The 25508-nt window shown below is 39.4% G+C and overlaps 1 protein-coding gene across 1 annotated transcript in view; it reads left to right on the forward strand.

Annotated features, from left to right (window-relative positions):
* The window catches only part of ADAMTS17 (ADAM metallopeptidase with thrombospondin type 1 motif 17), a 611877-nt gene that overhangs the window by 100399 nt on the left and 485970 nt on the right, over positions 1-25508 (forward strand). The window lies entirely within an intron of this gene.

The raw sequence follows: 25508 nt of genomic DNA on the forward strand, positions 1-25508 counted from the left end.
ATATATATATATATATATATATACATACATACATACATACATACATACATACATACATATAATAAAACAAGACACACTTCCAGAAAGATTCACATTTGTTTGTATAAACAAGTTAGTATTCTCCCTTTCCATTCCTCTCTCAGTTATCTTTGTGAGCTCCATCTTCTTCAGCTGGAACTTTTGATATGACCATAGATTTTGATCCTGATCTAGTAATCTGCAGATCTCATCCTATTGGCTGATTTGAATTTGAAGAATCAAATCAGCCAATAGGAAAGCAAGGTACGTCATTTTGAAACGGCTACCTTGCATTAAAGTTTCAGTGTACGGCGGGGACCATATAAAGAGGACTCTACGTGCTGGATGTCTTTGCCGCTCCGCTCCTCCGGGATGAATATAGAAGACGCCCCCACGATGAAGATGTCGCCGCCTAGATGAAGACTTCTCGCCACCTGGATGGAGATGGATGTCCGGACTTCAGGAAATGTGAGTACATATTCTGGGGTTAGTGTTAGGTATTTTTTTTATTTTTTGGGGTGTTTTTTTTTTCAGATTAGGGTTTGGGAAATTTGAAAAAGAGCTAAATGCCCTTTTAAGGGCAATGAAAAAGAGTTGAATGCCCTTTTAAGGGCAATACCCATACAAATGCCTCTTTAGGGGCAATGGGTAGCTTAGGTTTTTTTTAGAGTTTTTTTTTTTTTGGGGAGTTGGTTGGGTGGTGGGTTTTACTGTTGGGGGGACTATGTATTTTCTTACAGGTAAAATAGCTGTTTAAATTAGGGCAATGTCCTACAAAAGGCCCTTTTAAGGGCTTTTGGTAGTTTATTGTAGGCTAGGGGGTGTTTTTATTTTAGGGGGCTTTTTATTTTTATAGGGCTATTAGATTAGGTGTAATTGTTTTTATTTTTGATAATTTCGTTTATTATTTTTGTAAGCTTAGTGTATTTTTTTGTAATCTTCAATTTTTAATTTTTTTTTCGTAATGTTAGTTTTTTTTTTTTTTTTTTTATTTAGATTTTTTAATTGGCAGTATTTTTTTTTATTTTATTAGAATAGTAAGGTAAGGTTAAACTAAAATGTTAGGTTTATTTTTATTTTACAGGTAAGTTTTTATTTACTTAAAGATAGTTATATTGTAATTATAATTTAACGTTAGGGAGGTGTTAGGTTTAGGGGTTAATAGTTTAATTTAGTGTTTTGCGATGTGGGGGGGCGGCTGTTTAGGGGTTAATAGGTTTATTTAGTGGCGGCGATGTGGGAGGCTGGAGGTTTAGGGGTTAATAACTTTATTATAGTGGCAGCAATGTCGGGGAGCGGCAGATTTTAGTTATGAGTTTTGTGAAACATTTTTGTTACACAAAACTCATAACGACTGCTCTCAGATGGCGGTATGGATCGTGTCGGTATAAGCTGTAACGCAAGCATTTTAGCTTCACCGCACAACCTGTAATACCGGCGCTATGAAAATCCCATGCAAAAACCTCATTTTTTTGAGTTCGGAATGGACGTTGCGTTTCAGGCTGAAATGCTTGCGGTATAGCTATACCGACATGACTCGTAATATGCGTTCCTGGCCATTACGCTGGAATTGTCATTTTATTCACCGTTAAAAGCTGTAACGCAAAACTCTCTTAATCTACCTGAATGAGAGGTATTAAAAGGGATATGAAACCCATCTGGAGAAGTACATGGCAGGAAATAGTGCTGCCATCTAGTGCTCTTGCAAATGGATAACATTCTTACTAATCTGCTGCCATATGGTGCTCCAAAGACGTGCACACTCCTGAGCTTACATCCTCAGTTTTCAACAAAAGATGCCAATAGATTGAAGAAAATTTGATAATAAAAATAAATTAGAAAGATGTTTAAAATTGCATTCTCCATCTGAATCATGAAAGAAAAAAATGTGGGTGTCTTGTCCCTTTAATCTAAAGTATTATATGCAATCTAAGAAACAAATGACCTTAAATAAAAAAGACTTGCTGCCAGGATACGATTGTCATGTTTGTCAGTCACCCTTTAGTTATTTATTTATAAAATATTTTACCAGGAAGGATACATTGAGATTTTTCTCGTTTTCAAGTATGTCCTGGGTCCACAAAACATTGCATTGATACAATGGGTACAATAAGATACAAAAACAATAATAATACACAATATATGCACAAAAATTTAACATAGAACAGGTAGGAAATATAAAATCAACCATGACAGGTGCATTCTGTTTTGAGATATGCAGAGAGGGATCTCTTAAAGGATTTTAGGCTTGGGGGAGGTTTGAAAGTGTGCGGGAGGTCGTTCCATAATTGTGGTGCTCTGTAGGAAAGGGAGGATCGAGCTGCTTTTTTTTTGTATTGAGGCAAGCTAAATAATGTGCTGGTACTGGATCGGAGGTTATAGGAGGTGGGAATAGCAGGGGAGAGCATTCTGCTCAGGTAGGGTGGGAGCTTCCCAGAAAGGCTCTTAAACACAAGGCAGGAAAGATAGAGGGTGCGTCTGGATTCCAGCGTCAGCCAGTTTAGTTCTTTTAGCATGTCACAATGGTGGGTCCTGTAGTTACATTGTAGCACAAAGCGGCAGAACGAGTTATACAGTGTATTAAGTTTATTAAGGTGAGTTTGCGGTGCAGGTGCATATACTACATCCCCATAATCCATGATAGGCATCAGCATTTGCTGTACAATGTTTTCCTTTACTGTAGGGCTTAGGCAGGATTTGTTTCTGTACAGGGCACCTAGTTTTGGATAAAGTTTAAATGCAAGTTTTTCTATATGGAGGCCAAAAGATAGATTGGGGTCTAACAACATACCCAAGTATTTGAAAGAGTGGACTGCGGTCAGTGTGCAATTTGATTTTGTTTTGATGCATAGATGGGAATTTTGTAGTTTGTGTAGTTTAGGTCCTGTTCCAAAGATCATTGTGACAGTTTTGTCAGTGTTTAGGAAGAGTTTGTTTTTTGAGATCCACTTTTCTACCTCTGTGAACTGGTCTTGGAGCACTGCTTCAAGCTACGGTAGATCGGAATTGTTTGCATATATTACCGTGTCATCTGCATACATGTGTACAGTTGAGGATTTGCAGACATTAGGCAGATCATTTATAAACAATGTGAATAGCAGGGGGCCGAGAATGGAACCTTGGGGAACACCACACGTGACTGGGAGAGGGAGGGAGTCGGTGTCAGAATTGGAGACATATTGTGATCGATCCGATACATATGATCGAAACCAGGTTAGCGAACGATCACCAATACCTGAGTTTTTTAGTTTGAGCAGTAGTATGTTGTGGTCTACTGTGTCAAAGGCCTTTGCAAAATCAAGGAAAATAGCTCCAGTTAGGTCTCCTTGTTCCATTCCAGTTTGGATATCGTTGCAAACTTTTAGGAGGGCAGTTGTAGTGGAGTGATTTGTACGAAAACCTGATTGATCAGGGGTCAGATAGTTAGATTGTTGGTAATATTCACATAATTGCGTATGGACGCATTTTTCTAAGATTTTTGACAATACTGGGAGCAATGATATTGGGCGATAGTTAGAAACCAAGGTTATCTCCCCACTTTTATGGATAGGCACTACTCTTGCAGTCTTCCAGAGTTTGGGTATGTATCCAGACACCAAGGATTCGTTAATTAGGGTTGTGACAGGTTTAGCAATTGCTGGCGCACTAAGCTTCAACAGCATTGCTGGGATTTGATCAGGTCCAGACTGGTTTTTCATTTTTAGGTTATTAAGGTGTTTCTTAATGACATTGATGGGTACAGGTCTAAAATTGAACTTCTCTATATTGGGTCTTTGCTGATTTAGTGGGGCCTGATCCACATTTGTAGCTTCAAGATGCGTGCCATTTATTAGTTTGTCAATCAGGGTGGTGGAGCATCCGACAAAATATTTGTTAAAGGCATTTGCTACATCTAAGGAGAGTTGTAGGGTTTGGTTGTCCACATTGACAGTGGAGGGTTGGGAGTGGATTGGTGGAGTTTGTAAATTATTTATGACTTTCCAAAACTTTCTAGGGTTTGATATGTTATTGTTTAGATTTTCACAGAAATATTGGGCCTTGGCCAATTTTGTTTGTTTAGTGCATATATTTCGCCATTGTCTATATACACAGTGATCGTTCATAGAGCCAGTATGCTTGAACTTTGACCACAATGAATCTCGAAACTGGTACATTTGAATGAGGTCAGCTGTGATCCAATTCAAGTGTGCTCCTTTTACTCTCACCTTACGCAGCGGGGCATGTAAATTCCAAACTTGTAGGAGTTCGGACTGAAAGAATTCAACTGCAGAGTCAAGGTCTGGGATTGGGTTTAATCTGTGCCAGGGGAGGTTCTTGATGTCATTTAGAAATGATTGAAGATTCAATTTTTTTTAAGGATCTGGTGATTTTAACCTTGGGAGAGGTTTTAGTTGCCTTTATTTTGCGCACACAGTACACTAAGCAGTGGTCACTGAAATTGTTAGGGAGAACACCTGCCTCCTGGATTCAGTCGGGAGAGGTGGAGAGAATCCAGTTGAGCAGGGTGTGATTATGGCTTTTGTTGTTTATGCGAGTTGGGGAGGAGATTAATTGCGTTAGCTCCAAAGACTTAAACACAGAGCAACAACTATTATTTTTTGGATTCAGCCAATCAATATTAAAATCTCCAAAAACCAAAACTTCACTTTTTGGGTTTTGAGCTATGGTTTCACTAAGGAGATGGGCTATGTCTGAAAGGGAATGAACAGGAGAGCTAGGTGGGCGGTAGATTCCAACAACAATGATTGATTTAGTGCACGGGATCTCAATTGTGCCAGAAAGGATATCAAAGTTGGCAGGAGAGCTAGATTTTTGTAAGGGGGTGTACTTTGTGGAGTTGTCAACATAGATTACAATGCCGCCTCCTCTCATTGCTCTGTCATTTCTATGGCATGAATACCCATGTATTGCAATGGCAGAGTCGGGTATTTTTGAGGTTAGCCACGATTCAGAGATCACAATGATTTTGGGCTTGTATTGTAAACACCAAGCTTGTAGTGCATCTATTTTTGGTAGTAAGCTGCTGATATTACAGTGCACAAAGGAGATTCCTTTTTTAGCTGGAAGGCTAGGAATGGAATTTGTTGGGGGACCAGGGTTAGATTCTACATCATTTGCAAGGGCAAGTAACAGAAGGAATAGGAATTTGGGCATATTTTTGGTTTTGCCAATTAGTGAATGGGATATTTTATAGTTTTGAGAGGTGGGGGTAGGAGGGTTATTTTTTATAACTCTCCACCAGCACTCAGCAGATAAGTTGCAGCAACAGAGCAGGCCATGTGTATGATAATTTGTTTTTCAGTTTGAGGTGTGTGCTTATGGCAGTAGTGGTGTGAACAAAATTTGAGTGAGAAAAGGGTTAACACAAATAACAGTATGGTCATATTTGGATTCATGTTAGTGGTATGAGGTATGGTATGAGTTAATAAAGTTACATTTGATAAATATTGTTTTCAGTTTGTAAGACTGCTTTCCTCATAAGCCTGCTATTTCTTTTAAAGGTTATTAAAGTTGTGTACAAATATATGTGTGCACAGCTTGTAGCATTAAGGTGTGAAATAATTCTAATAGTTATTATATACCTACCAATGAGATCGGCACAATGTGGTACTGACTTCAGCGTTGGAAAAAATGTTTCCTACACACTTTGCAATTCCGTGCCAGTAGAGCCCCAGTACACTTTTTGAATTTCATGTCCTTTTAACACAAAGGAAATTAATCTGCTCAATTTGGGATTGTTGTACAACACTGATGTGTGGTGTGGTAAATCCTCCAGCCAATGGGTTAACTAGGCAACACTCAGCAAGTAAAGAGAAACAGATAAAGAGAGATTGGCTATTAACTGCTTTTATCTCCCTAACTGATCTTTGAAAAACTCTGGGAGCCTTTTATTGTGCTGGATACAGGTGGGAGTTTTGTAAAAAAAATGTATTGCGTACTTACAGATTAAAAAGCAGCCAATAGACAACCAATAGACAAGTGAATCTCAATCTTAACATTCAGTAGACAGTATCCATTAGATAGAAAAAGTTATATAATAGTGCAGACCCTATTAAATTAGTATAGAGACAAATAATCTTATACCAGAATAAGAATTCAGCAATTATTGCTTTTTCTCCAATAAAAATAAATATTCATTTTATTACACATGTTCAACAGAGTAGCGCAACACAAAACCCTGATAATGTTAATCACATTCACTTTTATTATCAAATTTACTTTGTTCTATTGATATCCTTTGTTGAAAAGAATATGTATATATCCTACACTACTGGGAGGTAGCTGGTGATTGGTGGCTACACACAGCTGTCTCACTATTGGCTCCCCAGAAGTGTACAGCTATCCACCAGTATTGCATTGCTGCTCTGGAGATGACTTTAACTATGGCCTTGATGACAATCTGTCGGCAGTGACTTCCAGCTTTATAAGTCTTCGAAGTGCATTTTGGACAACTTTCACTGTTATTCTGCACATATGTCAAAGGTTCTGAAATTGCATCAGGAGACATCTAGAGGTTTATTAACATACATTGTATAAATTCCTTAAAGCTCATCCCTATGGTGGAGGCTGTATATAGGGAACAGGCCACACATAGTAACATATACATATGTGTTGACTAATTGCTATCCTGAACAGCTAAGGGAATTTGTAGGAAAGGTCACTTCAGGACACCCGTTTAAAAAAAAAAAAGGCATGTTTTTATATTGATTGAAAGTCTCACTTGCCTTTTTTGTGATTGTCACTTAGAGTAATGACATTATTAAAATCGCATTTTAAAGGAGATAGGCGAGTCCCAATTTTCATTCACCTAGATTATAAGTTTTGCGCTATAGAAGGTGTGAAACGAACACAACAAAAATTGTTATTTCACCCTCCATAGCGCTGCCATTACGAGTTTTGAAAAAGCCGGTTTGTGCGTGCGATATGATTGCGTTGAGCTCCATACCACGCAAAATACAAGTGCTGTTTTGACGTGCTCGTGCACGCTTTCCCCAAAGACATCAATGGGGAGAGCGTGTTAGAAAAAAAACTAACACCTGCGATCGTGCGCAGATGTCATGCGCAGTAAAGACTGTGCGAGGACTAACACACCTGGCCTTCAGCAGACTAACCTCCTGGCATCTGGGGCTGACCGGGCATGGCAGGGGGCCGGGTGTGACGCGGGCGTAGCGGGCCGGGTGTGATGCGGGCGGGGTCGGGTGTGACGTGGGCAGGGCCGTGTGGCCGTAAAAGAAAGAGCTCAAAAGAGGGGGGATAGAGAGAGAGCAAAAGAGGCTGAGCAAAAGAAAGGGGGAGAGAGAGAGCAAAAGATGGAGGAGAGAGAGCAAAAGAGGGGGGAGAGAGAGCAAAAGAGGGGGGATAGAGAGAGAGAGAGCAAATGAAGGGGGATAGAGAGAGAGCAAATGAGGGGGGATAGAGAGAGAGCAAATGAGGGGGGAATAGTGAGAGCAAAAGAGGGGGGACAGAGAGCAAAAGAGGAGGGACAGAGAGAGCAAAAGAGAGGGGGGAGGGAGAGCAAAAGAGAGAGAGAGACAGCAAAACAGAGGGGGGAGAAAGGGGGGAGAGAGAGCAAAAGAGAGGAGGGAGAGCACAAAAGATAGGGGGGAAGATGGGGGAGAGAGCAAAAGAGAGGGGATAGAGAGAGCAAAAGAGAAAGAAAGGGGGCATAGAGAGAGCAAAAGAAGGGGAGAGAGAGAGCGCAAAAGAAGGGGGGAGAGAGCAAAAGATGGGGGACAGAGAGAGCAAAAGATGGGGGAGAGAGAGAAAAAGAGGGGGGAGAGAGAGCAAAAGAGGGGGGAGAAAGAGCAAAAGAGGGGGAGAGAGAGAGAAAAAGAGAGGGGGAGAGAGAGCAAAAGAGAGGGGGGAGAGAGAGAGCAAAAGAGAGGGGGGAGAGAGAGAGCAAAAGAGAGGGGGGAAAGAGAGAGCAAAAGAGAGGGGAGAGAGAGAGCAAAAGAGGGGGACAGAGAGAGTAAGAGAGAGGGGGGATGGAGAGCAAAAGAGGGAGAGAGACAGCAAAAGAGGGGGGAGAAAGGGGGAGGGAGAGCAAAAGAGGGAGAGAGACAGCAAAAGAGAGGGGGGAGAAAGGGAGGGAGAGAGAGCAAAAGACAGGAGGAAGAGCACAAAAGATAGGGGGAAGATAGGGAAGAGAGCAAAAGAGAGGGGATAGAGAGAGCAAAAGAGGAGGAGAGAGACAGTAAAAGAGAGGGGGGAGAGAGCAAAAGAAAAAGAAAGGGGGCATAGAGAGAGCAAAAGAAGGGGGAGAGAGAGAGCAAAAGAAGGGGGGAGAGAGAGCAAAAGAGGAGGGGAGAGAGAGCAAAAGAGGAGGAGAGAGACAGTAAAAGAGAGGGGGGAGAGAGCAAAAGAAAAAGAAAGGGGGAATAGAGAGAGCAAAAGAGAGGGGGAGAGAGAGAGCAAAAGAGATGGGGGGAGAGAGAGCAAAAGAGAGGAGGGAGAGAGAGAGAGCAAAAGAGGGGTGAGAGAGAGAGCAAAAGAGGTGGGATAGAGAGAACAAAAAAGGGGGGATAGAGAGAGCAAAAGAGGGGGGAGAGAGCAAAAAAAGAGGGGAGAGAGAGCAAAAGAGAGGGGGAGAGAGAGAACAAAATATAGGGAGAGAAACGGCAAAAGAGAGGGGGGAGCGGCCGTAAAAGAAAGAGCTCAAAAGAGGGGAAATAGAGAGAGAGCAAAAGAGGGAGGACAGAGAGATCAAAAGAGGGGGAGCAACTGAAAGGGGGGAGAGAGAGAGAAAAAGAGAGGGGGGAGAGAGAGCAAAAGAGGGGGGGGAGAGAGAGCAAAAGAGGGGGGGGAGAGAGAGCAAAAGAGGGGGGGGGAGAGAGCAAAAGAGGGGGGGGGAGGGAGCAAAAGAGGGGGGGGAGAGAACAAAAGAGGGGGATAGAGAGAGAAAAAGAGAGGGAGAGAGAGAGCAAAAGAGGGGGGGGGGGAGAGAGAGCAAAAGAGAGGGGGGAGAGGGAGAGCAAAAGAGGGGAGAGAGAGAGAACAATAGAGGGGAGAGAGAGAGCAAAAGAGAGGGGAGAGACTGCAAAGAGAGGGGGGAGAAAGGGGGAAGAGAGAGCAAAAGAGAGGAGGGAAAGCACAAAAGATAGGGGGGAAAAGAGAGGGGAGAGAGAGAGAGAGAGATTGCAAAAGAGAGGGGAGAGGGAGAGCAAAAGAGGGGGAGAGAGAGAGCAAAAGAGAGGGGGCAGAGAAAGTAAAATAGAGGGGGGATAGAGAGAGCGCAAGGGGTGTATATATGTACTACTAGCCAGGACAAAATGTTACTCGCCACTTCTAATCCCACCCACATCACACCCACTACTTTACCCCCTCTTTGCATATAATTAGCCATTGTGAAACATTTTGTAATATTGCTTTTATATTATACTATAACAAATTAAATAATGCTACATATAGTAATAAATTAACAAAAATAAGATCATAGCAGTTAGAAGCCTCAATTAGATGTTCTGGAGAAGACAACAGCTGGATAGAAAAAAGGAAAAAGTAAGTTGTACTGAGAGAATGCAGAGAGTTCTGTCAGTCATAGAAGATCATAGCAGACCTGGGCCTAGATTTAGAGTTTGGCGGTAGCCGTGAAAACCAGCGTTAGAGGCTCCTAACGCTGGTTTTAGGCTACCGCCGGTATTTGGAGTCAGTCAGGAAAGGGTCTAACGCTCACTTTTCAGCCGCGACTTTTCCATACCGCAGATCCCCTTACGTCAATTGCATATCCTATCTTTTCAATGGGATCTTTCTAACTCCGGTATTTAGAGTCGTGTCTGAAGTGAGCGTTAGAAATCTAACGACAAAACTCCAGCCGCAGAAAAAAGTCAGTAGTTAAGAGCTTTCTGGGCTAACGCCTGTTCATAAAGCTCTTAACTACTGTGCTCTAAAGTACACTAACACCCATAAACTACCTATGTACCCCTAAACCGAGGCCCCCCCACATCGCCGCCACTCTATAAAAATTTTAACCCCTAATCTTCCGCTCCGTACACTGCCGCCAACTACGTTATCCCTATGTACCCCTAATCTGCTGCCCCTAACACCGCCGACCCCTATATTATATTTATTAACCCCTAATCTGCCCCCCTCAACGTCGCCTCCACCTGCCTACACTTATTAACCCCTAATCTGCCGAGCGGACCGCACCGCTACTATAATAAAGTTATTAACCCCTAATCCGCCTCACTCCCGCCTCAATAACCCTATAATAAATAGTATTAACCCCTAATCTGCCGATCGGAGCTCACCGCTACTCTAATACATTTTTTAACCCCTAAAGCTAATTCTAACCCTAACCCTAACACCCCCCTAAGTTAAATATAATTTTATTCTAATGAAATAAATTAACTCTTATTAAATAAATTATTCCTATTTAAATCTAAATACTTACCTGTAAAATAAACCCTAATATAGCTACAACATAAATTATAAATATATTATAGCTATTTTAGGATTAATATTTATTTTACAGGCAACTTTGTATTTATTTTAACCAGGTACAATAGCTATTAAATAGTTAAGAACTATTTAATAGCTAAAATAGTTAAAATAATTACAAAATTACCTGTAAAATAAATCCTAACCTAAGTTACAATTAAACCTAACACTACACTATCAATAAATTAATTAAATACAATACCTACAAATAAATACAATTAAATAAACTAACTAAAGTACAAAAAATAAAGAACTAAGTTACAAAAAATAAAAAAATATTTACAAACATTAGAAAAATATTACAACAATTTTAAACTAATTACACCTACTCTAAGCCCCCTAATAAAGACCCCCAAAATAAAAAAATGCCCTACCCTATTCTAAATTACAAAAGTTCAAAGCTCTTTTACCTTACCAGCCCTGAACAGGGCCCTTTGCGGGGCATGCCCCAAGAAATTCAGCTCTTTTGCCTGTAAAAAAACACATACAATACCCCCCCCAACATTACAACCCACCACCCACATACCCCTAATCTAACCCAAACCCCCCTTAAATAAACCTAACACTAAGCCCCTGAAGATCTTCCTACCTTATCTTCACCATACCAGGTTCACCGATCGATCCAGAAGAGCTCCTCCGATGTCTTGATCCAAGCCCAAGCGGGGGGCTGAAGAGGTCCATGATCTGGCTGAAGTCTTCATCTAAGCGGGAGCTGAAGAGGTCCATGATCCGGCTGAAGTCTTCATCCAAGCGGGAGCTGAAGAGGTCCATGATCCGGATGAAGTCTTCTATCAACGGCATCTTCAATCTTCTTTCTTCAGGATCCGTGTTCATCCCGCCGACACGGAACATCCATCTTCACCGACGACTTCCCGACGAATGACGGTTCCTTTAAGGGACGTCATCCAAGATGGCGTCCCTCGAATTCCGATTGGCTGATAGGATTCTATCAGCCAATCTGAATTAAGGTAGGAATATTCTGATTGGCTGATGGAATCAGCCAATCAGAATCAAGTTCAATCCGATTGGCTGATCCGATCAGCCAATCAGATTGAGCTCGCATTCTATTGGCTGATCGGATCGGCCAATCGGATTGAACTTGATTCTGATTGGCGGATTCCATCAGCCAATCAGAATATTCCTACCTTAATTCCAATTGGCTGATAGAATCCTATAAGCCAATCGGAATTCGAGGGACGCCATCTTGGATGACGTCCCTTAAAGGAACCGTCATTCGTCGGGAAGTTGTCGGTGAAGATGGATGTTCCGCGTCGGCGGGATGAACACGGATCCTGAAGAAAGAAGATTGAAGATGCCGTTGATAGAAGACTTCAGCCGGATCATGGACTTCTTCAGCTCCCGCTTGGATGAAGACTTCAGCCGGATCATGGACCTCTTCAGCTTCCGCTTGGATGAAGACTTCAGCCGGATCATAGACCTCTTCAGCCCCCCGCTTGGGCTTGGATCAAGACATCGGAGGAGCTCTTCTGGATCGATTGGTGAACCTGGTATGGTGAAGATAAGGTAGGAAGATCTTCAGGGGCTTAGTGTTAGGTTTATTTAAGGGGGGTGTGGGTTAGATTAGGGGTATGTGGGTGGTGGGTTGTAATGTTGGGGGGGGTATTGTATGTGTTTTTTTACAGGCAAAAGAGCTGCATTTCTTGGGGCATGCCCCGCAAAGGGCCCTGTTCAGGGCTGGTAAGGTAAAAGAGCTTTGAACTTTTGTAATTTAGAATAGGGTAGGGCATTTTTTTATTTTGGGGGTCTTTGTTATTTTATTAGGGGGCTTAGAGTAGGTGTAATTAGTTTAAAATTGTTGTAATTGTTTTCTAATGTTTGTAAATATTTTTTTATTTTTTGTAACTTAGTTCTTTTTTATTTTTGTACTTTATTTAGTTTATTTAATTTTATTTATTTGTAGGAATTGTATTTAATTCATTTATTGATAGTGTAGTGTTAGGTTTAATTGTAGGTAATTGTAGGTATTTTATTTAATTCATTTATTGATAGTGTAGTGTTAGGTTTAATTGTAACTTAGGTTAGGATTTATTTTACAGGTAATTTTGTAATTATTTTAACTAGGTAACTATTAAATAGTTCTTAACTATTTAATAGCTATTGTACCTGGTTAAAATAAATACAAAGTTACCTGTAAAATAAATATTAATCCTAAAATAGCTATAATATAATTATAATTTATATTGTAGCTATATTAGGGATTATTTTACAGGTAAGTATTTAGCTTTAAATAGGAATAATTTATTTAATAATAGTTAATTTATTTCGTTAGATTTAAATTATATTTAACTTAGGGGGGTGTTAGTGTTAGGGTTAGACTTATCTTTAGGGGTTAATACATTTATTAGAATAGCGGTGAGCTCCAGTCAGCAGATTAGGGGTTAATGTTTGAAGTTAGGTGTCGGCGATGTTAGGGAGGGCAGATTAGAGGTTAATACTATTTATTATAGGGTTATTGAGGCGGGAGTGAGGCGGATTAGGGGTTAATACATTTATTATAGTAGCGCTCAGGTCCGGTCGGTAGATTAGGGCTTAATAAGTGTAGTTAGGTGGAGGCGACGTTGGGGGCGGCAGATTAGGGGTTAATAAATATAATATAGGGGTCGGCGATGTTAGGGCAGCAGATTAGGGGTACATAGGGATAATGTAGGTGGCGGGGGTGTAAGGAGCGGCAGATTAGGGGTTAAAAATAATATGCAGGGGTCAGCGATAGCGGGGGCGGCAGATTAGGGGTTAATAAGTGTAAGGTTAGGGGTGTTTAGACTCGGGGTACATGTTAGAGTGTTAGGTGCAGACGTAGGAAGTGTTTCCCCATAGCAAACAATGGGGCTGCGTTAGGAGCTGAACGCGGCTTTTTTGCAGGTGTTAGGTTTTTTTTCAGCTCAAACAGCCCCATTGTTTTCTTTGGGGGAATCGTGCACGAGCACGTTTTTGAAGCTGGCCGCGTCCGTAAGCAACTCTGGTATCAAGAGTTGCAGTGGCGGTAAATATGCCTGTACGCTCCCTTTTTGGAGCCTAACGCAGCCATTCTGTGAATACCAGAGGTATTTAAAAGGTGCGGCCAGAAAAAAGCCAGCGTTAGCTACGCGGGTCGTTACCGACAAAACTCTAAATCTAGCCGCTGGAGTTTTTGTTTTGAAATAATTATCATCTCTCTCCTCTCGTTCTTAACTATCTTTCTCGACTCCTTTCAATGTCTCTTTTTACCCTCTCTCTCAGGCCATATCTTCTCTTTACACTCTTTATTTCCCCTCTCTCATATCTCTTCACTCTTTTTTTTCTCTATTCTCTCTTTACTCTCGGCTAGATTACGAGTTTTGCATTAAGGTAAAAAAGCAGCGTTAACAGGTCCTAACGCTGCTTTTTTACGCCCGCTAGTATTAAGAGTCTTGTAGGTATAGTTGTACCGCACACTTTTTTGGCCTTACCGCAAATCTACTTACGTAAATTTCATAAATGCTTTTTTCTATGGGACTTCCATAGCGCCGGTATTACGAGTTTGTCCTGGGAGGCCAAAAAGTGAGCGGTACACCCTCTACCGCCAAGATTCCTAACGCATTTTAAAGTTAGTAGTTATGAGTTTTACGCTACCGAGCTGTAGCATAAAACTCATAACTAAAGAGCTAAAAAGTACACTAACACCCATAAACTACCTATTAACCCCTAAACCGAGGCCCTCCCGCATTGCAAACACTAAAATAAAATTATTAACCCCTAATCTGCCGCTCTGGCCACTAGAATAAACATATTAACCCCTGAACCGCCGCACTCATGCCTCACAAAGACTAGTTAAATAATATTAACCCCTAATCTGCCGCCTCTAACATCGCCGCCACCTACATTATATTTAGTAACCCCTAATCTCCCTCCCCCAATGTGGCCGCAACCTACCTACATTTATTAACTTCTAATCTGCCGCCCCCAATGTCGCCGCCACTATTCTAAATTTATTAACCCCTAACCTAAGTCTAACCCTAACACCCACTAACTTAAATATAATTTAAATAAATCTTAATAAAATTACTATCATTAACTAAATTATTCCTATTTAAAACTAAATACTTACCTATAAAATAAACCCTAAGCTAGCTACAATATAACTAATAGTTACATTGTATTTAGTTTAGGGTTTATTTTTATTTTACAGGCAAGTTTGTATTTATTTTAACTAGGTAGAATAGTTACTAAATAGTTACTAACTATTTAATAACTACCTAACTAAAATAAATTCAAATTTACCTGTAAAATAAAACCTAAGTTACATTAACACCTAACACTACACTACAATTAAATAACTTACCTAAATTAAATACAAATAAATAAATTAAATACAATTAGCTAAATTAAAAAAACAAACAAACACTAAATTACAGAAAATAAAAAACAATTTCCAAGATATTTAAACTAATTACACCTAATCTAATAGCCCTATCAAAATAAAAAAGCCCCCCTAAAATAAAACAAAAACCCTAGCCTAAACTAAGCTATCAATAGCCCTTAAAAGGGCCTTTTGCTGGGCATTGCCCCAAAGAAATCAGCTTTTACCTGTAAAAAAAAAACAATACACACAACCCCCCCAACAGTAATACCCACCACCCACACAAACAACCCCCCAAATAAAACCCTAACTAAAAAAACCTAAGCTCCCCATTGCCCTGAAAAGTGCATTTGGATGGGGCATTTAGCTCTATTGCTGCCCAAAGCCCTAACCTAAAAATAAAACCCACCCAATACACCCTTAAAAAATCCTAACACTAACCCCCGAAGATCCACTTACCGGGAGAAGTCTTCATCCAAGCGGCAAGATGTCCTCAAGGAAGCCGGCAGAAGTGGTCCTCCAGCCGGGCAGAAGTGGTCCTCCGGACCGGCAGAAGTCTTCACCCAGACGGCATCTTCTATCTTCATCCTTCCGACGCAGAGCGGCTCCATCTTCAAGACATCCGGCGCGGAGCATCCTCTTCCAACAACGACTACCCGACGAATGAAGGTACCTTTAAATGACGTCATCCATGATGGCGTCCCTTAGTTTCCGATTGGCTGATAGAATTCTATCAGCCAATCGGAATTAAGGTTGAAAAAATCCTATTGACTGATGCAATCAGCCAATAGGATTGAGCTTGCATTCTATTGGCTGTTCCAATCAGCCAGTAGAATGCAAGCTCAATCCTATTGGCTGATGCAATCAGCCAATATGATTTTTTCAAACTTAATTCCGATTGGCTGATAGAATTCTGTCAGCCAATCGAAATCTAAGGGACGCCATCATGGATGACGTCATTTAAAGGTACCTTCATTCGTCGGGTAGTCGTCGTTGAAAGACGTTGTTCTTGAAGATGGAGCAGCTCCGCATCGGAAGGATGAAGATAGAAGATGCCGTCTGGGTGAAGACGTCTGCCCGTCTGGAGGACCACTTCTGCCCGTCTGGAGGACCACTTCTGCTGGCTTCCTTGAGGACATCTTGCCGCTTGGATGAAGACTTCTCTCAGTAAGTGGATCTTCAGGGGTTAGTGTTAGGATTTTCTAAGGGTGTATTGGGTGGGTTTTATTTTTAGGTTAGGGCGTTGGGCAGCAATAGAGCTAAATGCCCATCCAAATGCCGTTTTCAGTGCAACTGGGGGCTTAGGTTTTTATAGTTAGGGTTTTATTTGGGGGGTTGGTTGTGTAGGTGGTGGGCTTTACTGTTGGGAGGGTTGTGTGTATTTTTTTTTTACAGGTAAAAGAGCTGATTTCTTTGGGGCAATGCCCCGCAAAAGGCCCTTTTAAGGGCTATTGATAGTTTAGGCTAGGTTTTATTTTGGTGGGGCCTTTTTATTTTGATAGGGCTCTTAGATTAGGAGTAATTAGTTTAAATATCTTTTAATTTGCTTTTTATTTTCTGTAATTTTGTGTTTTTTTTTTTGTAATTTAGCTTATTGTATTTAATTTATTTAATTGTATTTAATTTAGGTAAGTTATTTAATTGCAGTGTAGTGTTAGGTGTTAGTGTAACGTAGGTTAGGTTTTATTTTACAGGTAAATTTGTATTTATTTTAGCTAGGTAGTTATTAAATAGTTAATAACTATTTAGTTACTATTCTACCTAGTTAAAATAAATACAAACTTGCCTGTAAAATAAAAATAAATAAATAAATAATAATAAATAATAAAATAATAATAATAAAAATAAACCCTAAGCTAGCTACAATGTAACTATTAGTTATATTGTAGCTAGCTTAGGGTTTATATTATAGGTAAGTATTTAGTTTTAAATAGGAATAATTTAGTTAAAGATAGTAATTTTATTTAGATTTATTTAAATATATTTAAGTTAGTGGGTGTTAGCGTTAGATTTAGGTTTAGGGATTAATACATTTAGAATAGTGGCAGTGACGTTGGGTGCGGCAGATTAGGGGTTAATAAATCTAGGTAGGTTGCTGCGACATTGGCGGAGGGAGATTAGGGGTTAATAAATATAATGTAGGTGTCAGCGATGTTGGGGACAGCAGATTAGGGGTTCATAAATATAATGTAGGTGGCGGCGATGTCCGGAGTGGCAGATTAGGGGTTAATAAGTATAATGTAGATGTCGGGGGCGGCAGATTAGGGGTTAATAAGTGTAAGATTAGGGGTGTTTAGACTCAGGGTTCATGTTAGGGTGTTAGGTGTAAACATAAAATGTGAGTTCCCCATAGGAATCAATGGGGCTGTGTTACTGAGTTTACGCTGCATTTTTGCAGGTGTTAAAGACTTTTTATCAGCCGGCTCTGCCCATTGATGTCTATGGGGAAATCGTGCACGAGCACGTATAACCAGCTCACCGCTCACTTAAGCAGCGCTGGTATTGGAGTGCAGTGTGGAGCTCAATTTTGCTCTACGCTCACTTCTTGCCTGTTAACGCCGGGTTGATAAAAATCCGTAATACCAGCACTGTAGGTAAGTGAGCGGTGAGAATAAACTGCAAGTTAGCACCGCACAACCAGGGCCGGATTTCCCATTAGGCACAGTAGGCATGTGCCTACAGGCGCCTTGCAGTGAGGGGCGCCTGCCTGTCAATAATAAAAAAAAAAAAAAAAAAAAAAAAAAAATTTTTTTTTTTTTTTTTTTTTTTTTTTTATGAGGGCATTTATTTTAGTAAGAATTGTGCTGCCAGGTGCCTACAAAGTCGAGTGTTTCATTGGGAATATGTTACAGCAGTTGAGGGAGCCATGAAGGAGAGAGGGGCAAAGATTAAAACTAAACCCCTCCCATTGAATTTCTAAATTCTAATTTTAAACACATTTGTTGACCCCTGGATTACATATAATCTACAACATTCCATGTTTTCCTTTGAGAGCAACATCATATGATATTTATATTTCAGAACAAAATAAATGTAACATCTGTGTGTGTTTGTACCAAAAATATCAGAGTTTACAAGATTTTTTTCCCTACATTTTATATTTTCTTCCACTGGCTGCACAGGTTGTTGATGGTGATGAGCTTGCATGCTGCTAGTTTTAATATTGCTATTGTTTACACAAAACTGTGTTTGACTCCAACAAAATGTTAAGCACATAGTCAAAGTCATCTCCAGAAAAGCAATACACTAATGGCTTGTCAATAAACATGTCCTATGAGCCCATCTGGGTCTGCACAGATGTGTATTGCTGTCTCAGAACTGACATTGACTATGTGTTTAACTCTTTTGCAAGAGGCTAACACACTTCTCTGCAAGCACTAGTGGAATAATAAAATGCCCAGCAAACTGTCACATTTGATGTCCCTTTAAATAGGGTTTTCTTTAGAATATTTTGCATTAAAAGTTTAACATGATTTGTTTTTGTTATACATAATAGAAATTGTATGGCCATTTGAGTCAAGTGAATATTGATTTTTGGTGTAGCTTCCATTACAACAAATATTGCAATTGGTGTGTGTATTTGTGTATCTCCATAAAAGGGAAAATGTAATTTTACATCTAATATTTATTTTTAGTTGTCCTAAATAATAATAAAAAAAAGTCCTCATTTTTTCCACTTTTTTCTAGGGGGGGTGGGGGGGTGGGGGGGGCGCTTCAGGTTTTTGTGCCTACAGGCACCTGAGATGTAAATCCGGCCCTGCGCACAACTCGTAATCTAGGCTTCTATTTCCTTCTCCACTTTCACTTTTCCTTTTCAATCTCTCTCTGCCCCGTTAAACCTCTCAGAAGTAACAGTCTAAGCAGTTACTAAGCACTAATGGGGTCCCTACAACCCTAGAGGAATAACCTATCCTTGCACTTTCATGACTATATAATATCCCTTTAGATAATAGTTTTAGCACATAGCCCAAAATGTTTGTTTGCCAGTGCTGCAATAGGAATGTACTGTACATTTTGCAAATACAATGTGCCAACTCAACATTCACTAACTTTCACTCGCCACTGTTAAATTTCCACTCGCAAATGGCTAGTGAAAATTTTGAGCCTTGTGTGTGTGTGTATGTATGTATGTATGTGTATATATATATGTATGTGTGTGTGTGTATGTATGTGTATATATATGTATATGTGTGTATATATATATATATATATATATATATATATATATATATATATATATATATATATATATAGATATATAGATATATAGATATATATATATAGATAAAATAAATATAAAGAAAGAAAAAGCACCAGCGCTAAATCCAAGATGTATAATTATTGTGTACTGGATCTATGCGGTGATATGGGTCCTGTTGTAGAATAGAATTAATATCTAGGATGTATGTCTAAAACTAGTATGTGACCCCTAGTATTATAAGAGTACCAGTTTTTGAAAAAAGGTATAGGGCAAATATTTGATGCTGATATATAAATGCAGATACCTTAGGACTTACAATATTAAGTACAAAAACTCTCTGAAATGACTTATAATAATCTAAATCAGACAATGCAAAATGAGAAATAGCGTGCGGCCCCTGTATTGACACAGAGTACCCCTGTCTCTGAATAGAGGTTTGAAAAGAGAGAGAAAATTCAATAATGATATAGGGGCGCTCAGCTACTTAAATCTCTATTATAATAAGACAATGTTCTTTTTCAGAAATGGTATAAGATCAAAAATAATTGCGATATTGTTCAGTTATCCCAAAGATTCAATTCTTCAGTACGGGAACGTATAGTAAGTATTTACTGCTTACCCCAATCATATGAGGTAATGTTTTCGCTCAAGAGTAGATAGAGTGGAGTGGAGTCTCCGTGCCTCCCAGGGTAGGTATCCAGATGTCCCCTTCCTCCTAGGGATCTTCTTTTTGTGGTGATGTTAGGTAATTCAATGGGAATTCTGGACTCTCTTGATTTCACTCAAAGGAGATGAGCAGGGTTGTTATCTTATCCAATGGTGGTGAGAATCTACATGAAGTCACAGCAGTATATTCCCGGGGAATAGGAATATCTATTTCAGAATACATAGAACATATTTTGCTATGTGCAGAACATTGGAATGTGAATATTTACATTAAATACACAGTGTAAAACTTTATTAAATATGATTATTACATAAATATGCTTTTACATGTTTTCACTGAAAAGAACTCCAATGCACATGTATTTATGTGTATAAATGTGTCTGTAAATACATATATACACGTATAAATAAATATGTACAAATAAAAAGGGCTCAAAGGACAAATGGCTACTATAAATGTGTCTTTTTCCAAATTTTTTTTTTATCAAACTTTAGAAAACATTAATGTTATGCTAGATTATAATTTTAATGTGGTGCAGACCCTATAAAAAATTATTCTTCAACAAACTACAAGAGGAGTACAAGGACCATCAAAAATTTCTTAAGGCCCTGTATAGATAGGGAATCAAGCACTCTTTTTTTATAAAAAATAGCTCAAAAGTGTAGCTAAATTAAACATATATATATATACGTACATATTTAGACGTATATATTTCAATGTTAAAGTCTTTTTTTCCCCTAACACCTGAGACCTCATATCTTTGAGCCCTTATAACTTTTTTTGTTCAATATGAAAAATATATATTATCTGATAGTGTTATTATGAGTGTAACTGTACTTTGTAATGTATTTTTGATGCGTTTTGTGACACTTTTTTTGTTTTGCAAAACAGTTAACCAGTGATCTGAGGACACATTATCCTGATAAGCGCTCAAGTGATCTCGTTAATTTTCAACTTGTAATATGAATGAAAAACCTGACGGGCCTAAGCCATGATAAATCCCCTTTTTCGCTTGCATGTATCTATTAGCGCTCCACTCTCATTCTGGTCCTCTGAGTCCTATTTCTCAGACTTCAACAATTCCTATGTTATTAACTTTAAAAAATATCCTAGACTCACTCTAATGTTAATAAATCCAGAAGATGTTACTAAATCCAAAAGATTTGTGTTCCCTGACATTGCCCCACCTTAAAGGGACATTAAACACTAAATACATGCTAGATAGAATAATGCATTCAAAGAAAAGATTAGTCCATGACTAACCAGTAGATGTATTTTTTAAACTTTCATCAGTTGTTTAAAAAGTGACAAAGTGTAAAGTTTTAGTGTCTATAAAACACTGGGAGCTGCCATGTTGTAACTTGTGTTACCTTCTCTGCTGTGGCCAATTAGGGTCAGTTATAAATAGGTCACTAGAGTGTGCAGCCAATGGTTGTGCTGGATTTAACAGTGTTCTGTACTTCCATTTCTAACAGGAACTGGAAAGCTCACAATTTCAGAATGGAATTACAGGCAAAGAAGACAAACTAAATATTGAAAGTATATTGCAGAGTTGTTTTATTATATACAATTTATCATTTTATATTACAATCTCAAAGTGTTTAATGTCCCTTTAAGGCTACAGCCATATTTCATGAACTAATTTTAAGGCGACATTCATGCCCTGTGACTCCTGCATCAACTTATGAGTTACATCTGACTTGATCTGAGTTGTAATGCTCATTCTTATATGGGAAAATCAATAGCCCTTAGGTCACCAACAATTCAAAGCACAATAACTTCAGCAACAGTGTTGCGGCTTAGTTTCTGAAAGGCCACTGAACAGTACTCAGTCAGTCCATGCAAGATTGTTATGGAAATAACATGACTGCGGGTGATGCATTTTGTGCTGCTTTTTGATTTTTTTTAAATTTGATGTAGAACATATAAGGATATACTGGATGTGTTGTGTTTTTTAATTTTGTATTATAATTTAGTGTATTGTATTACTATGATGTTATAAAGGTGATCATTTAGTTAGTAACACATGTTGCACTAATATACAGGTGATACTCGAAAAATTAGAATATCGTGCAAAAATTCATTTATTTCACTAATGCAACTTAAAAGGTGAAACTAATATGAGATAGACTCATTACATGCAAAGCAAGATAGTTCAAGCCGTGATTTGTCATACTTGTGATGATGAAAACCCCAAATCCACAATCTCACAAAATTAGAATATTGTAAAAAGGTGCAATATTCTAGACTCAAAGTGTCCCACTCTAATCAGCTAATTAAGCCATAACACCTGCAAAGGGTTCCTGAGCCTTTAAATGGTCTCCCAGTCTGGTTCAGTAGGAATCACAATCATGGGAAAGACTACTGACCTGACAGTTGTGCAGAAAACCATCATTTAAAACCCTCCATAAGGATGGAAAGCCTCAAAAGGTAATTGCAAAAGAAGTTGGATGTTCCCAAAGTGCTGTATCAAAGCACATTAATAGAAAGTTATGTGGAAGGGAAAAGTGTGGTAGAAAAAGGTGCACGAGCAGCAGGGATGACCGCAGCCTGGAGAGGATTGTCAGGAAAAGGCCATTCAAAAGTGTTGGGGACTTTCACAAGGATGGACTGAGGCTGGAGTCAGTGCATCAAGAGCCACCACACACAGACGGATCCTGGACATGTGCTTAAAATGTCGTATTCCTCTTGTCAAGCCACTCCTGAACAACAAACAACGTCAGAAGCGTCTTACCTGGGCTAAAGAAAAACAGACCTGGTCTGTTGCTCAGTGGTCCAAAGTCCTCTTTTCTGATGAGAGCAAATTTTGCATCTCATTTGGAAACCAAGGACCCAGAGTATGGAGGAAGAATGGAGAGGCACACACTGCAAGATGCTTGAAGTCCAGTGGGATGTTTCCACAGTCTGTGTTGATTTGGGGAGTCATGTCATCTGCTAGTGTTGGTCCACTGTGCTTCATTAAGTCCAGGGTCAACGCAGCCGTCTACCAGGAGATTTTGGAGCACTTCATGCTTCCTTCCACAGACGAGCTCTATGGGGATGCTGTTTTCATTTTCCAGCAGGACTTGGCACCTGCCCACATTGCCAAAAGCACCAAAACCTGGTTCAATGACCATGGGATTACTGTGCTTGATTGGCCAGCAAACTCGCCTGACCTGAACCCCATAGAAAATCTACGGGACATTGCCAAGAGAAAGATGAGAGACATGAGACCGAACAATGCAGAAGAGCTGAAGGCCGCTATTGAAGCATCCTGGTCTTCCATAACACCTCAGCAGTGCCACAGGCTGATAGCTTCCATGCCACGCCGCATTGAGGCAGTAATTGCTGCAAAAGGGGCCCAAACCATACAGTATGCATGCTTATACTTTTCTTGTCTGAGATTGTGGATTTGGGGTTTTCATGAGCTGTAAGCCATAATCATCACAATTATGACAAATCACGGCTTGAACTATCTTGCTTTGCATGTAATGAGTCTATCTCATATATTAGTTTCACCTTTTAAGTTGCATTAGTGAAATAAATGAACTTTTGCACGATATTCTAATTTTTTCGAGTTTCACCTGTATGTGCTGCCATTGGGATTCCAGTGCATGTCCTTTTTAATGGGGTCTGCCATGCTTAGGCCTAGATTAAATGTGAAACTCAAAAATATTAGCACTTCTTTTTGGGCTCATTTTTACAAGCCCCACGTTATTTTTTATCGTTTGATCAATGCTTTGGTTAAATATTTATCCATCCACTTGTAATACCACATTGTGCGCTATTCTTTGCACAAGGTTGCACAAAAGATAACTTCCTGCACAATTAATTGCTCTTTATTGTAATCAATAATATTTTTGCTTTAGTATGTTCCGTTAAATCCAACACATTTAACTCTCAAAACAGGGCTGTGACAAACCAGAAGTGGTAGAAAATTGCAGGTGTAGCAGTTTAGCACACGAGTACTTTATTTTTCACTCTGTACCAGTTTTTCCTGGGTGGTGAGGCTTTTCCTGTGTCGGTCTAGTCTTCTAGCGAATGTTTGGCCTTCCAGCAGCGTCTGGTTTTTAAAGAGGTGTTAATGTTAACTCACGGGATTTAGCAGTTCCAAGGAAAGAAAATGAGCCAAACTCACTGCAGCTATAAAGAAATAAGTGAAAATGGAACTGGGTAGAAAAATAAATAAAATAATCAACAGCACTAGCTTCTCCACCTCTCTATCCCTCCCCAGGTCTAAGCATAAGGTCAGATAAGTGTTCTTCTATATTGATACAAATAATGACTTCCCTTGATGGAAAAGATAAACAGAAAAAAAATATATATATTTTTTTTCTTTCACATTTTTCAAGGTCAACAAATGCAAACATTGGTCAAAATGTTAGAGAGAGATGCAACTTAAACTTTTTTTCTTTCATGATTCAGAACATATACTTTTAAATAACTTCCCAATTTACTTCTATTATCAAATTTGCTGCATTCTCTTGGTATCCTTCATTGAAGGAGCAGCAATGCATTACTGGGAGTGAACACATCAGTAGAACCAATGACAAAAGGCATATATGTGCTGCCACCAATTAGTAGCTAGTTCCAAGTAGTGCATTGCAGCACCTGAGCCTACCTAGGTATGCCTTGGAATACTATGAGAACAAAGCAAATTTGCTAATAGAAGTAAAGTAGAAAGTGGTTTAAAAGTGTATGGTCTGTCATAATCATGCAAGAAAAAAAAACTTGGGTTTCATGTCCTTTTAATATTTTTTAAGAATATAGTACTTATTTGTAGGACTGGTTTTACTTTAAATGTGTCTACAGAAACATAAAATACAAGTTGGCTAGATGCTTTTGTCCCCTATGGGATGCCATCATTAAACTACCAGTCGTACGTACTTTACAGAAGCAGACGCTCCATCATGTGAATATATATAGGAAAGTAATGCTGGGATTTCCATCATTTGGATGAAGACGAGCAGCTTCCATAATGGATGTTTTTCTGTAGAATCCTGTAACACACATTTTCCAGTTCTGGCTCAGTGATGTTGTTCGGATGCTTTTCCAAAGCAGCATTGATACAGACAGACACAAATACATTAGCCCCCTTGACTGATCTTAGTTTTGCTTAACCCCTTGTGTAAAACATACAAATTGTTTATTTTTATTCTTATGTTATTTCCATGTGTTTATAGCATTACACAGTAGTAAAATACCCTACTCCTCAGGGTTAACAATGCAACTGGGAATTTCAAGGACTTTAGTATTTCAAGGACTTTAGTATTTAGTGTCTACTACCTGTCAGTCCTTTATGTGCCAATATACCAGAAATATGGATATCTCATCGGCAGCACTATAGACTGACTTTCCTTTCTGTGCTACATGGGGTTTAAAGGATTCTGAGTTAAAGAGACATAAAAGTGCAAATGCTGTAATGTATGAGAGAATTTTATTATTGCACCGTTGCTTGCTTATAACTATTTTTAACTCCTGCAAAAGGGTTAAACACCTTGTTAAAGTCCACTCCAGTGCAGCACTACTGGGAGGTAGCTGGTGGTTGGTGGCTATGCACGCATGTCTCTTGTCATTTACTCACCAGATGTGCCAAGCAAGGTTCCAGTTGCCTAGTTGTGCATTGCTAATCTCGAGCTGATGTAAGCTATGTGTTTATCCTCTTTGCAAGGGTTAAACACATTGAACTCCGTGTATTAAAGGGACTGGCGGAGAAGGTTCCAATTTGGGAACATGTCCGTCTGGTTTTGCTGCCTAGATGTACCACTTGACAAGGACTTCCTTGTGCGCCTCTGCTCTCTCGTGAGAGCTCATGGCCTGTCAGTCACTCTGAGCCAAAACTTCTTACATTGCAAGGACTCAAAAGCTTA

This window comes from Bombina bombina, chromosome 6 (genome assembly GCF_027579735.1).
Source record: "Bombina bombina isolate aBomBom1 chromosome 6, aBomBom1.pri, whole genome shotgun sequence".
Lineage (NCBI taxonomy): Eukaryota > Metazoa > Chordata > Amphibia > Anura > Bombinatoridae > Bombina > Bombina bombina.